Raw genomic sequence first — 13861 nt, forward strand, 5'->3', positions numbered from 1 at the left:
AGTGAGTAAATAGATTAAAAATGTTCACACCTTATTTCTATTTTAAAACAATTTCTTCCATCTGTCTGTGGTCTAAGCAATGCTGAATATTTGTACACAGCACAGCAACTGTAATCATCAGGAAGCAATTTCCCCCCTAACTATGAGGGCAAGGTCTCCCCCAGCCCTCCTGGGGTGATGAGCAGTCAGTGAAGGAGAGTGAATTGTTCCCTCTTTGACAAACAGGCCTAATGAATGCTGCATATCTATAAAATTATAACATTAAACTAGAGTTAAAAATGCAAAAATAATACATATATAATAGCCAGAGTTTCAACTGCTGTGCTTCAAAGGTTTTCAAAGGTGTGTAAATGTTGGAAGGTGTGGGATTTGTATGAGCTTGTAAGCAGATTTGGTTCTTAACTTCCGTTGCCTGCTTTAAGAGATTTTGAAGTCTTGGTGGTCATCTCTTACAGCTTTCAGCAAACTAAACAACTTTGAAAACCTTCCCCCGAGGACTAGAAGAGGCTCAGAGTATGTGGAAGACTGGCAGTGAATAGCAGCCTTCATTTTTTTCTCCAAAAGGTTGGCCAGTTCAGGGGGTTGGCCGGCTGCTGTCAAGAGGAGCAGCTTTTAGTGCATTCTCCCCACCATGCAGGCTGAGCACTCTAACCTATCTTGTATCAGCCCCTTTGTGAGGCAAATCTGGTATGAAAATTCAGAACTGATGAGAATAGCAGCTTGTTAGTTTTACCCTGAAAGCCTCCTGCTAAGGGATTGATGTTCTGGTCTGTCTTGTGGGCTGCTGCTCCTGCTGGCAGGGTGTTTGCAGCTATTCCTGGGGAACAGCTGGCTTTTCAGCATGAATGAGAACAACAGAATTAGGACTTACATTTTTTCTCAGCCCTATCTCAAGCTAAACTAATAGCCCTCTTCCTAATGAGGATGGTAAGGACTCCATAGTTTGGCCAATAATTAGCTCTGCTGCAGGTCAGAGGTGTCAGAGCAGATGGTTTTGTTCCCCCACAGTGGCTGATAGAAGAAGATGGTCCAGGATGTTGTGGTTGTGTGTGGGAAGCTGCTTTGCTAAGGCTGTCTCAACGAGACATTGGCAAACCCCCTGACTGAGTTCCCTCCATATTTGCATGATTTTCCTGTCAATGGCTGTTTTACTTTTCCAAGTATAGGGGTGTCCCATTGAGTTGCAGACACTGAATATGTGAATGTCTCTCAGAAACCTGGAGGAATTAGGCTGGGTAATGGAGACAGGGAAAAGACATTTGCTTTCCAGTGAGGAGTGGTGTCATGGCTCATCCTGACAGTGTCTGGATCCTCTGATGAAGAGGAACTGCTGCAAGGGAGCTTCTCTTGGCAAGACATGTGCTGCTGCTGAAGTGTAGCACCTCTCTTCTGCTCTGGAGCACATGGAGTGGTCATGTGCACCAGGACATGGGTGCTGCAGCAGGGCAGGCACTGATTCTGATCTGCAAAGGCAGGGGAGAGCTGCAGGGAGTCATCAAAAGTCACCAACTCAAGGGTCTTTCACTCAGAACTGACCTGACAGACATGAATTTCCCCATGAAAAGGTAATTGAGATCTCTGACGCTTGGGGATGGTGTTGGGATACTTTCTCACTAGGCTTGCCAGTCACAGCTGGTAACTGAGGATGCTAACACATGAGAGTGACAGGTCCATTTCCCCTTTGCAGTATGGTTCCTGGCAAGGGAATCTCTAGTCATGGCTGAAATGGGATTTTGTTAAACAATCAAAAAGTCTCAGCAGTAGGTTTACGGGTATTTTCAACAGTAACTAATGAGCATGTAGGTGGCTCAGGTGAACTTAGATGCCCCAGCTAAAAATCTGATTGAAAGCTGAAATAGCCATTAAGTTATTCTTTTATTTCTGTTCATGGTGAGACAACAAATAGATCTGGAGTTCTTCCAGTCTATTTGTGATTCCGAATTATTCATTGGATTTCTTCAAGTAATTGACTTTGCAAATCTTCACATGTTCACAATAGCACAGTTGCATATCACAATTCATGCTGTGATAGTTAATAGATATAAGGCTGTGACCCTATTGAGTATGAAATCTTGGCATTAGTGAAAGCAAACAAGAGCTTTGACATTAAATTGAGACTAGGATTGAATCCTAATACAGTCCTACCAAAGCCTTCTTTACACTCTCTTATTCATGGCAGAGATGAAGTTTAAATAACATATGTTGACTGGGAAATACGTGCAGCCTGATCTGTTTGAAAGAAAAATCAAACATCTGCGCCGCATCAGTTGATTAGTGAATTTTAAGAACTCACACATGAATCAGTAAATTGGAAGATTAAGCCTCCTTCCCTGCTACCAGATCACGGCAGGCATTTTCCTTGAACTTCACTTTGCTGACAGGGTTTGGCAGATGGTGAATTATTTTGCTCTTCATGAATATTTTTCAGTGGCTGATTGACAGCTGATAGGCACTTTTTCTTTCGACAACAATAAGCCATATTTTCCCTATTGCTGTATTTATGGAGGCATTGCTTTTCTTGTTTCCAAATGTGACATGGGTTTGTATGGTCTGGACCCTCCCCAAAAGCACGGGAAGCTCACAATCCCACACTTACTCTTGAGGCTTTGCAGGGCTGGGGCACCGTGCCCAGCATCCAGGACTTCGGGGGCTCCCGGGAGTTACCGCAGCAGGAATAGCCAGCAAGGAGAATGCAGGCAGTTTCCCTGTTTGCACAGGCCAGGGCTGATGTATTTGGGCTTCGCACCAGGAGATGGCAGGGTCGTGCTGTCCATGCAGCCTTTTCCAGCACTACTGACTCATCCCCTGTCTTTCTAGGATGGGATTTTAAAGCTCAAGGTATCGAGCCTGTGACTGGCATTTATGGAAAATATACTGTATGTCCTCAGCAGTATAATTAAGGAGCTATCACTCTTGACAGTGTTAAATGCACCAGTTTCAGACACGACAAGCTTTATGAGAGTGCAGATGAAGGACAGAAATTTCAATTTAGGCTATTTCTCCAGAAACTTTTGTTCCACCTGTTGTTTTTCAGACATCTAGAAAACTGTGCAACAGGTGATATCAACCCAACTTTTTTCTTGACCTTTTCTGCTGGCTTCTTCTTCCCTGTGAGTTTTCTTTTATTAAAGATACTCTGAAAGTCAATTTGGTTTTGGTGTTAGGTGTTTTTTTCTTCCACCTCCCATTTTTTTCTTTTTTCTGTTACAGTCATCTTCAGCACAGCTTTTCTTTCAAGCTCTGAAAGATAGAGGGATGATGGTTTCATGCCTACCATATGGAGGGAAACCTTTAGTTGTTCTACCTACTAAGCCCACCTTCGCATTCAACATTCGCAAAATCTTACAGATAAAGAAAATGTTGCTGCCTGTTGCCATTGAGAGAAAAGTCTACTTTGTCTTGGAGAAAAAAACCCAAACAAACCAAGATAATTTATGCTGGTCTCTCAGTTAATATAATAACTTTCCACTGCTAAATTTTATATCCACAGACTAAGTGTAAGGTTTGATGGCAGGGAAGTTTTGGACTTCTTTTATGTGGTGGCTGAGGCCTTGCAAAGTACCTCGAAAGCTGCATTTTTGCTTTTCTTTTATGTGTGGATAAGGGGGTTGCCATAAAAATGGAATTGTATTTTGCAGTAAATCATTAATCATATTAATAGCAGTGGCAGTGATTAATTGATCAGACAGAAGCATATTCCTGATCCATGATAGTCACTGGAAATGTGGTCTGACTTTTTGGTCAATAGCAACTTTTTGCTTTATGTCTGGGAGACCACAGTCTCTGCCACCTGTGTGGACAGTGCCCAGAGCAGCACAGGTGCCCACAGGTGCCCATCCTTTTTTCAGTGCTATCTCATTCCTGCCTGCTCCAGCTGTGTCTGTGGGGTGTTTCAGCAGGACATGAAGAGTGTGCAGGATCTGCTGGGTGACTCGTTGAGGACTGGGGGAGATTTGGCCAGAGGCTGCTGTGCCCCCATTGTGATTGCCATGCTTGGAAGGGTGCAGGGTCAAACCAAGCCAGTTGCTGCTGTGTCCAGGACAGCTTGCCAGGCTTGTGCCAGACATGAGCCCTTGCTAAACCCCCATGTAGGCAGGGCAGCTGGCTCACCACCCATTGACCCATGCCCAGCCCATCCCTGACCAGAGATCAGCTCCTCACACGCCAACTCCACCCAGTTTATATACTGGGCATGCCATTCCATAGTATGGAATATCCCTTTGGCCAATTTGCATCCTGACTGTGCTCATGCATGTGCATCCTGGCAGAGCATGGGAAACGAAAAGTTCTTGACTTGGGGTAAACACTCCTGAGCAACAAATAAAACATCAGTGTGTTATCAACATCATTCTCATCCTGAATCCGAAACACAGCACTGCACCAGCTACTAGGAAGATAATTAACTCTGTCCTAGCTGACACCAGGACACTGGGCAGGCTTTCCCCCCTCTCCCTCCTCCTTGGTGCCAGAGGGCTTTAATGGTGATGGCTGTCTCATAGTTGGACAACATAACAGCAGCAGGGCAGGAACAACAAGTAGGCAGTGTTAAGTCTCTCTTTGTCAGGAGCCCTGGATTGTTATTACAGTACACGCTCTGACTCTGGCATGGTTCACCAGGCACAAGAAGGACTTTAGTCCTGAACAGCACGCATGATTTACAGCTGTCACCTTTATATTGTCCTACTGCCAGAGCCTCAGTAACCAGTGGCGCTCCATGCTGTGTCAGATTAAATGCAGGGCACAGCTGAACTTCTCTGCAGTATGACAGACACCAAAGAAAGAACTCCTGTCAATATTGAAAGCAAATGGCTTCCCTAGTTTGAAGGTTGGTTTTAAACAACCTGCCCAAACTGGTTTAGCCTGGTACCACCAGATGTATCAGCCAAGGGAGCCAATTTACAGCCTAGAAAAAAAATTTAAGCAAATTTTCCCCTCTCAAAGAACCTCACTGAAATCCCCCATGTGAAATAGTGATTTAGTACCACGGGCCACAGATAAACCAGACATGGTTGTGGCCATCTTGCTTCCAAGTTACTGAGTGAGATGTTTTGAAAACCCCATAATTCACTGTTTTTGTGCCCAGACCACTTCAAGAAGGGGACAAGGTTGGTGTCCACTGTAAGAGCTATTAGTGCTGACACACAAATAAGGGAACCATGTTCCACAACAGGCCTTGAAATCAGTTCATTAACATTATCTCTGACTTTTTTTCTCAGCTGCCCTTTCTTTTGTTCCAGTGCAGAGCCCTTTTTGTCAGCTTGCTCCCATTTAATTCAGTGCACCAGCTGGTCTCTGCACTTGTGAAAAGGGCCTTGCAGTGTTCTGCAGTAATTACTTTGCACACCCTTGCATACAGCTGGGGGAAGGCATTGCCCCGGTCATTGGTAAGATGCATTTTTTTTTTTTACAGACTTAGGGGATGTTTAGGACAGTCTGCCTCTGCCTCTGCAGAGGCAGTCTGCTTTTGTTTGGCTGCCTGATCATTTTTGAATGCTTCCAACTAAATGAAAAGGAGCAGGAAGTCTTTGCATGTGGAGGTTTGAATGAGCAAAGACCGCTAAACAGGAAACTGCACTTTTGGTGCACTGGGTGCATTTAGCAGCCAGCACTTCTGCAGCCCAGGGATGTTCACAGCAGGGGTTTACCAGAGCAGGCTCCCCAGGCAATGCTCTGGGTCAGGCACAGTATCCAGCACTCTATGTGTGGGAAGGAGTGTTGCAGAAGTACTTGTAGACTCTCTCAACCATATAAAGTTATTTTTTTCAAGCAATTTCTCAAGTCTTTTCAGTCTGTTTTCTCCTCTTAAAACCTCATTGTTTTGCTTTTTTTCCCCCCTGAGATTTGAAGGCCAGGTCCCCGTGTAATTGTATGAAACCTGGAGCGACTGTCCTAGAGAAAATACCACACATGCTGGCTGTGCTGTTTAAGCAGAAGACAGATAGGGTCAGAAAGGCCAGGTCAGCCTAGGGACTGGCAGTGCCAAGTATCATGGCACAGAGAGAAACTGAGCACCAGGAACACTGCAGAGCATCCCTTTCATAAGGGACTGGCAGTGGTGGCTCAGCTGGTGGCATCAGGAGTAAAAGCAACCTGCCACAGGCCTGTAAGGTCATGTTCAAATACTTCCTAAATCGTGTGGGATTTAAAAGGGCATTTATTACTGGATGAATCTGGGGAAAGGGTTTTTGGTGGAATTTCAGGTAAATTTGCCTTTGTCCCTTTCCCCTCTTGAATCTCTTGGACTGCAAAATACCTGAAAAATCCAAACCTAATTCCCTTTAAATGCACAAAGCTTATCCCAATTTCTGGTGACTGACCTAAGCAAATCTTGGCTTGGTGACTGTTATGAGTTGGCAATATTCCATTTCTAGAGGCTTCTCTCTCATAAACACCTGTCCTTCATGTCCTCCTTGGCTAATTTTCTCTGCTTTCCACTGCAGCCAAAACATCATTCAGTTTTGAAGGATTAGGAGCTACCACTTCCAAGCAATGTCTGGAAGAAATTTTTTCAGCAACAGAAGATGCTCTAACAGAATTGCTGGAAACATTACTTCCCAGCAACCTCAGGAACAACTTGACAAAGCAGAAGTGCCCACGGTGCAGCCTATAGCTGGGACATAACCTGTACTGCCCTGGAGCACGGATCAGGGCTGCCTTCCTACTGACTGGAGCCTGGGAATGCAGGTCTGGTGGTGTTGCAGGGTTTCCATGGAAGGTGGGAGCAAGTGAAACTATCTGCTGGCTGGGAAGACAGAAGGTACTGTGCCTGCCTCTATATAAAGGCAATGACTTTTGAAGTTATTAAGAAAGTCTTGCTGCCTTTGAACACTGCCTTTAAAACAAAGCATGTGGAAACACAGATAAGATTGTGCCAAGATTGCCAGCTTTTTTTACTCAGAAATCCTCTTCTTTTTTTGCCAAATAACTATCCCTTCAAAAACAGATCTTTAAATTCCCTGAAATGGGACCAAAACTTGGCCCATTTGCTTGACATCTTAATATAAGAGTAGTTGTTTCCCTGGGCCACTATATGGATCTCAAATTTGGAAACTGCTGTTCATGAAAATATTTGAATGTGTGGGGTGAGGTTTATCAGATCACCTTTGGGACTCAGGAACACGGCAATCTGCAGTCACACCTCAATTAGCAATTTTCTCTTGTGTTTCACATTAAACTCATTTTGAAGTCTTGCCCTATCTGCATGATGAGGGCAGAGAAATGACCAGTACTATGGCTAATCTCTGCCAGATTCAAAAGGAGGTACTGAGTCTACTTCTACGACAGATATTGAGCCAGTAATCCCAAAATGAAGCATCAAGAAGAGGTCGACAGGTGTGAAGGACCAAGAGTATTGAGGAGACTTTCTTGACAGACAGTACAACAGTTACTCTTCCTAGAAGAGCAGACGGAGCCATAAGGAAAAGACAACAGAGTGGAAAGGAGACACAAAGTTAGACTGTGAAAGGTTGTGTGAAGTCCCACACAAGCAAAGAAGAGAAAACACATGCTTTAGTGCTATCTTGGATGGGGTCCAAAATGTCTTATAAACATGCAGCTAACATAGAATGGTCAGGATCTGTTCTGGTTTAATTTGGGTATATCATGTTTAAATTAGTGTGCTAGCTCACGTCAAGTACATGCTTTCTAATTACATTTTGAAAGGACATTTTCTTTTCTGAGAAAGATTTTAAAAATGAATTGGTTATACTTCAGTTTTGTTGACAAAGATGGTTTCAGTTAATGAAAGACTAAACTGGATGCATTAAGAATGAAAGGAATATAAACCATATGCTGTAATGTTTGGTGCACTCAAAATAGTTCTTCTTTCTACTGGATTCCCTGGGGCTGTTTTCAGACTGGAGGTAATATATATACTTCATTTTGTGCTTTAACATGAGATAAGCCAAACAGGTATAAGTTGCAAAACTGGGTGCTCTTGGTCCACTTGGAAGTGCATTTCTGCTAAAAAAATGAGGACACTAAGCCTGAATGCCTCATTCTTCACCAGAAAGTCAATCCTAAAACTAGAATGGTTTATTTTTAGGGTTGAAACTTGCTCTGTCTTGCTGCTTTTCTGTATTTTCACTGGAATTTATGGAATGCATCAAGCCCAGAGTGCATCCTTTTTGAATAAAGAACATCTCGTACTTTACACTGAAGACTTTGGTATTCTTTCCACTGAAGGCTGCAAACCACTCTTTGGAGGGAGAGTTTGTATTGTTTTCAACAGTTGCCTATTAACAAGAAGACATTAAAAAAACTTCATGAACATGTCTCTCAGAAGCAATTTAAATATTTTCATTTTAGGATATTTCATTTTAACAACAAATGTTGGCCTTGGCTTCAAGAACCACCAGTCCTTGAACATTAAATTATCAGCTGCAGGGAGTACATATGGTTACAATAAAAAAAAACATGCACAAAGTTTATTGTAAGGAAAAGAATACCATTCAATCTGATGTTATTCCTCTTCTGGTTTTATGAGAGTTTGGACAAGGGATGGGTAGTTGTGAATTGGTTTATGAATCCCAAACAGCTCTTGTATTTTGTTAGAAAAAAATGTCTTTATACTGTTTGTATTCAAAATGTGTTATATGTCCCCTAGATCTTGAAAGGCTTTGAGCAATTGCACCAGGAAGATTGCTGTCTTCAGTGTAATACATTCTTGACTGGCTCTATTAAAATCAATGTTGCATTTCTTGTAAACCTTGCAGTATGTACAGTCCTGTTTCTGTTTGAGATAGTGGGAGTATTTTAATCAATTTCGGTGAGAATTTTTATGTATGTAAATAGAAGAGATGTATTCCCTTTATCACAGATAACTACCATGTCCCCTTTCTCCCAGTGAAACACCTTCTTTAGCTTCTCAGCATCCAAGCTGTCCTGGTGAGGTCTGCAGGATCAGTCTTCCATGTCTCTAAATTAAATAGGGAAATTATTACCCCCACCCACATAAGAGAGCATACCTACCTATATGGGAAGTTGTTGCCCAGAACTGGAATGGAGAGAGCTGCTCACCTGCAGCTGTACCACTGCCTGTGTATGAATCTCTTCTGCTTTGTAAAACACTGAGACACAAAAAAGTTTGCATAATTCCAGGCAGTCACAGATGCCCTTGCTTATCCAGATCTATTCTACCACATCTGGTGCATCTGTAGAAAGAAGGTTATAGAGTGTTGACAGGGACATCATGAATCTTGGATATTCTGAAATTAACTTTGCAGTCCCTACTGTTGTGTTTGTCTGCTAGCCTTTTGCTGCTTATGTATTTGATGATCTTTGGGATTTTTGTTATTGTGTGATATTTTTCACTCTTCTGGTTTGTAGATGAGTGATTGTATCTGCAATAGGGACTTCAGAAGCCAGTCATGGACATGAGTACTGGTTTCTGATGATGCTCCCAAGCAACTGCAAGCTTCTTTAGGGAGGTGTCTGTGCCTTTTTCAGTGGGAAACTGAGGCACAAGGAATGCTGCAGAAGACCTCTTGTAGATTAGTCTTTTGTCTGCACTTTACAGTGAGGTATATAATGATGACTTTTTGTTGCTCTTTGTGGAAAATCTGATCTCCCTTTTCTGAGTCAGTGTGACCTGCTTCTTAGCTGGGTAATTTTTAGCTTCTCTGCTAATCTTTCAAATATATTTGTTAGTGCTGCAGTTTAGTGTTGTCAGGTCAGGTTTCAGGTTCTTAGCTCTACTCAGAATTCCTTTGTGAATCAGGGTGTTATATCTGGTTGTATCATCCTCTCATCAATGTCTTTAATCTTCTGAAATTAATTCAATATGAAGACACACTGTACCAGCAGAGAGTGCCTTTTCTATTCATTAAGAAACAAAACAAAAGCCCAGTAACATCAAATAAGTGGAGCTTTTGTTGTTTCTACTGTGGCGTCCACACATCCATTTTCTAAGCCGATCTTGCCTACACAAAGTAGGTGTGATGATTGTCAGCATTTATATACATTGATCATATTTCACCTACCATAGCCTTTGTGAAATTTTACAAAAAGGATAGAATACTTTTCTTCCACCCTTCTCTGCTTTCTAGCTTTCTCCCTCTCTTTCTAGGCAGTGGTATGTGTCTAAGGAACATTACCCCAGAGCTTGCTGTGCTACAAAGTACAGTCTTCATAGAAGTGAGCTGAGAACTGAGCTGAAGTCTAAAATTTCCAGAGAAAACCTCTTTCTCAGCTAGAAAAACTGTTGTAGTTCATCACTACATGTAGTCCATGAAGTAAACAGCTAAACAAGGTATTTACAGTTGCCCACATCCATGTAAATATATGTGTACACCATATATATTTACACCTGTGGATGGTATATGTGGACACCACAAAGCCTGAAGTAAACCCAGCAGATGTTGTTCTTAGAGTGAAATGGAGCTTTTCACTTTCCCCTCACAATCACCTTCACAAAGATATTTTCTGATAAGCCACAATCATGAAGACTCAGCTCTGCTGAAGAGGCAAATACATTAAACATCATCCACTGTTTAAAAATAATGATTGTTATTTAGAGCACTGCGCTGTTACACTTATAAACCCAGAATAAAATATCTATGTATGCAAAGATATTTTCAGAGTGGTTAACCCATCTGAGTAAAATCAGAAGAAAGCAAATTTTCATTAGGAAGTGCCATCATTCAGCTGAATAATTGAGTCAGATGGTATATGATTAGTGTCAATGTTACCAGCTTCCAAAATGCACAGTCTAACAGGCATCCCTCCAACTGCAAGCAATTTCTAGATCAGTTAATACCTGCATTTTTGCTCATTTTCTAGTTGATTTGAATTCAGAACAGCAGCTTGGAAGAAAGGGAGAATTTTGTCATCTAGCAGGCTTTCAAACAGCACTAGCAGAAGCCAAATACTATTTCAACCTAAGCTTGTCTTCAGGTGCTAGGAGTTAGGGTGGTATACATACATGATTTTCTGCTACTTATAGTGACATTTAGTATCACGTAAGAGCCACGTAAGATACTTGCACAATTGAAGAAAACTATCAAGAAGCCTTACTCTTGAAATTATTTATTTCTACTTTTCAACAGCTGATCCTAACCTAATTAAATAATAGATGAGATGTCTCAAATGTTAAATCTGATTAGATTTCTATTAAAGGGGGTAATGCCTATTCCCCTTTGGCAGCATCTCTTTCCCCTTTGGTAATCTCTGGGTTTGAATAAAATTCTGAATCCCATGATGATGATTTAACTTTGGTATATTGATGTGACCATATAATTACTTTTATACAATTAGCATCTTTTAGTAGAAACTGCAGAATTACATACACTTTCTTGGCTGTTTTTTTCTGCTCTAAAACTTAACTGCTTTCCCTGCTTCAGTCATTTTTTGGGGGGGTTTATTGTTTTGTGTTTTCTTGGGTTTTTTTTTAATATTTGGGTCTTTTTAGCTGCAGGGGCTTATAACAGAAAATAAAATATGGTAAAATATGTGTTTGAATTGAGCAAATGAAGCAGCTCCTGGTATTTATATTCACCTGTATTCTGTCGTTCAGACTAGCTAACAAACTAACCTCTGTCAGAGGAGGAGGTCATATAGTGCTTTATACTTTCTAGCAGAAAATTCTAATAATGTTCTTAGGATGTCACCTTTTGGAACACTTAAAGAAAGCATGCTTACATGAGGAAAGCAGGAAAGCAGACATTCTAGGTTATTCCAGGTATAAGGAATTTTTATTTGAAAAGCTTTACTGAAGGTCAATTTTTGTTCTATTTCCCATTATAGACCTATGCCAGAAAGAGAATTTTGCCTTTAACTGGTTACCACATGAAAGGCCAGAATCTGCAGTTACAGGTGTATTTTTGGGCCTCCTGCCCTCTTTACAAAGAGCTGCAGTCCCTGATGCCTTTCATGGTCCCTGCCATGCCCCTGTTTGGAGAGCTGGTATGATGCTTCAGATGATTCCCAATGCATCCAGTACTCCCAGCACAGTTATGGCACCACTGTTCTCTTACCACCCCCAGATCCTTAGCCATGCCCTGGATGAGTGGAGCAAGTTGTTTGCTTAGTAGTAGATGAAGCTCAACATATTCTTCCAACATATGCTTAACTACACATTCTAAATCGCTTTTCCTTCACATGGGTAGGATTACCTTAGGAAGCGACAAGGGCTGGTCTAAAACTATATATGGGAAAGTACTGCCATACAGGAGTGACAAAGTTGAGAACACATCTCTTTAAAAAGAACTTGTGAGTACTCTCAAGCCCAATGACTTTTCATTCTCATCAGCTTTGAAAAGAAAAACCCAACATTCTCCAAATCATTCCCTCAACCATTCTCTTCCCCCCACCCCATCTAAAAACCTAGCTAATTATTTGAAATGTATTAATATGTATGTATAAAGATGAACTTGGAATTACAAACATGTAGGTATTGACCCTTTAACTACATCACTTTTTCTTGCAGTGCCCTTTGAGGTCGTCCTCTGAAATTCAAAGGAACTGACAAATGTGGGAATTGCAGGTTCATTTCAGGAAAAACTATCTCTGACATGTGTGCATTTGTACACTTCTTTATTTTAACACAATGTAGGAAGATGAAAGCAAGGGTAACAGTAGATAAAGCACCTTTTCTTTTTCAGCTGTAGACTATGCAGTTTCATGAGAGTTACTTCTGAATATTGCAGAAACTCCATGGTGGCATGTTAAAAATCTCGCAGAAAAGCAGACTGCTCACGTAACAAACAAAAAGCAGTGAATGCTGAGACAGAGGAGTTTGTGTCTGTCCTGTTTACCTGGTGATGCCCTCACTCTCCAGTGGGGAGTTGGGGTTTTACAAAATCAGCATCTCTGTCTCTAGGTACAATATTTTTTTGCTTTTAGCAAATCTAATGGATTAGTGGCTACACAGTGGTTGCCTGTTGCAGTGGTATGAACCTTTTGAATGTTTATTCCCAGAAACACTCAAAAGGACAGCTGGAAGGGACCCTCAGGAGTAGAAGACCTCCAAGCAGCAGTCCTTACCTACCTGTGGAAGGCAGCACCCTTCTCAGAAGTACCAAGGAAGAACAGCTGATACATGAGTGAGGAAGAACCCATGAACCTGGGATGCTGAGAAGTGAGAAAGGAGCAGACTACCCAGCTCCTTCTTTGGGATGAGATGGAGGGATAAGATAGAAATACTGAAGATGTTACTGGGTTGTTATTTTTATTATCTCCAGTGGCAGATCATCAGTATTAGAAGAGAAGTTCAGTAAGTGATCTGCTGAGGTACCCTGCCAATGTATGTGTAAAAGGAAACAAAATAAGTCTTGGAGAGAGTCATACCTAAGGCTGATTAGTAAATACAACCACAAAGCAATTTTTATCCTCCTTTTTCAAGCCAGCAGTATTTTCACTGTTTTTTTGCCATTTTGTTTTAGTGGCAGAAACTTCAGCCTGCAAAGATTTTCTATATGAAAACAGTGTTTTTTATTTTTTTTACTCTAAATTTAATTTAGAGCAAAGACCTACATCTGATCTAATTTGCTTATGTACAGAGGCCCAGATCTTTTCCCTCAGTTATTCCTTTACAGACCTCTTTCTTGCTATGCTTGGTCATCTTGCAAGAAATACAGGAGGTTTTGGAATTTCTGCTATTTGTTGTTTTAGGTACGATCCATAATAATTAAAAGATGCTTTTACATGACTTGACAGTGTTACAATCTAGCAGCATGCCATGAACACTACACCAAACCTTTGGACAAACAATGTAATTCTCCTCAGAATAGACCTTGAATAAGCTACAAAACCAGCTTCTTGCTATGCACATTCACAGGAATACCTCTTCACTTCCCTGCAAAATTTTCATCAAATAAGCAGCATTTGTTATGTGCTGGTGAGGTCACAACCTCTGGCATAGTCT

The sequence above is a fragment of the Lichenostomus cassidix genome, chromosome 3, assembly GCF_008360975.1.
Source record: "Lichenostomus cassidix isolate B80296 chromosome 3, HeHo_3.0, whole genome shotgun sequence".
Lineage (NCBI taxonomy): Eukaryota > Metazoa > Chordata > Aves > Passeriformes > Meliphagidae > Lichenostomus > Lichenostomus cassidix.